This window comes from Peromyscus leucopus, chromosome 23 (assembly GCF_004664715.2).
Source record: "Peromyscus leucopus breed LL Stock chromosome 23, UCI_PerLeu_2.1, whole genome shotgun sequence".
NCBI lineage: Eukaryota > Metazoa > Chordata > Mammalia > Rodentia > Cricetidae > Peromyscus > Peromyscus leucopus.
In genome coordinates this window covers 26416561-26418771 of record NC_051082.1, presented here as the reverse complement: position 1 = coordinate 26418771, position 2211 = coordinate 26416561, and positions in this window count along the sequence as shown.

Below are 2211 nucleotides of genomic sequence, written 5' to 3'. Positions count from 1 at the left end.
CCTTGGCAGCAAGTGCCTTTATCCACCTAGCCATGTCACCAGCCCCCAGAGTCAAAGGGTTCATAGTTCTGTTGGGAAAGGGTACTGTTGTTAAACAGTGTGATAGTCAACCTTCTGTCTAGCCAGCTCACCCCAGCCTGGCACACAACCTTTGACCACATGCCCAAGAGCCAAATAGCCTAGTTCTACTGTGGAGTGAGTGGCTTTGAGGACATGCAGAGTCCTGGGCCCTAAACCTTGTGGTCACATGGCTCGCTCGCTCAAGGCCGAGCCTGGCAAGCAGAAAAACCAGTTGGTTTGAAGGTCCCAAGTGAACATTCCAGAGAAAGTAGTGGGCGGGGGCAGAGAAGAGGTGTAAAGCTCCTGGGCAGGCAAGACTCTGAGGGTGGCCTGTTGGGGAAGGGTCATTTCAGAGCTGCCCACCCTTTCCCAGCTTGGTGGCTAAGTCAAAGAGTTTAAATTGGTTGGCTTCCAGCAACTCAGACATGTTCAGAGGCCATGTCTCCCTTGTAGAACTAACTGAGCCATAGCTCTTAGCCCCCCTGATAATACACCTGAGGAGGGCCTCATCCTTATTGTCTTTCTTTGTTTCTTTCTTTCTTCTCTCTCTCTTTCTTCCCTTCTGTCTGTCTATCTATCTATCTGTTTATCTATCTATCTGTCATTTATTCATTATTGTGTATCTATGTGCGGAGTCAGAGGACAAGAGGTGGTGAACAGTTCTCTCCTTCCACGTATGTCCCAAGATTCGAACTCAAGTCATTACCGCTGAGCCACCTTGCTCGGGGCTGTCATTATTTTACCCCGAAGGAAAGAAAGAAACGGAAGCGGTGTTACCCAGCTCAAGTCACTGGTGTGGCTCAGGCCGGAGTCCTTCCCAGATTCCACCTTTTACCTAGTCTAGGGCCCTCAGAATTTCATCACTGCCCTCCCTTCTGGCTATAGAGACCCAGGACCAGAGAGGTGTGTACGGCTGGCGGAGGCAGAGACCCTGCACCCTGGCGGCGGGCGGGCGGGCGTGGAACGGGTTAAAGCTGGAAGACGGCGAGTGTCCTCTTAACCGCACCTGGCTCAGTATCGGTCACGTGACCAGGGTTTCACCTGCCCTGCTGGGCAGGGACAATCGGGCCGCTTGTTCCCTAAAGCCGGTCGCCATGGTGACAGGAGTGTGCCTGGGGAGGTCACCGGGGCAAATTCCTGCCTGCTGGCCCGGGTGTGGCGAGGGTGTCAGCTGGATTGTAGCTTGTTTAGGGGTCCCCTAGGGGGCCCTGGAGGTTCCCGGTGGGGCTCGTCCTCCTAGAGAGTCCCCCGCCCGGGTGTGACTTCCTACCTGGCCACCTGAGGTCGTTTCTCCCTCAGTCTGGCGTCTCCCCTGATTTTGAATCTAGGTTGATTAATTTGTTGTTGCTTTCCATATATACATTCTCTGGTTTTAGTCCGCATGGCTGTTGGCGCAGCGGGATGGTAATCCCCCTGGGTCACTTATCCGATATCCTCCCCCGTCCCGGAGTCAGTACTCTGAAAACATTATTTTTCCCACAACAACACACTAACTGCATGACAGAAAACTTCCCTGGCCCCAATGAACCACAACTTTTTTTTTTCAGCTTTGCTAGGTGTGTGGGTTTTTTGGTTTTTTTTTTTTTTTTTTTTTTTTTTTTTTTTTTTTTTGCCTGTGCACCATAAGCATGCCTAATTCCAGAGGAGTTGTGGCTGGTTGTGAGGCACCATGTGGGTGTTGGGTACTGAACCAGGCAGGGTCCTCTGCAAGAGCAACAAACGCCCTTAACCGCTGAGCCATCTCTTCAGCCCCTGAACGCAGTTATAACCAAACTGAGTGTTTATTTATGCTGAGACAGAGTCTTCTCGTGTAGTTCGATTGCTGGGAATTGAACCCAGGCGGTACCGGACAGCAGCCAGTGCTCTAACCCTCTGAGCCATCTCTCCAGTCCTATTTAGTTACTTTTAAAGGTTTATTTTTAGTTAAGTATATGTGCATGTAGGAGCGTGTGTCATAGTGTGCAAGTGTTCTTGGAGGCTAGTAAAGTGCACTGGATCCTCTGGAGCAGGAGTTACAGGAGGTGTGTGCCCCCCTGACTTGGGCGTTGGGAATAGAACTCAGGTCCTATGGAAGGGTAGTCAGCACTGAGCCATCATCATCTCTCCAGTCACACACACACACACACACACACACACACATGTATGTATGTA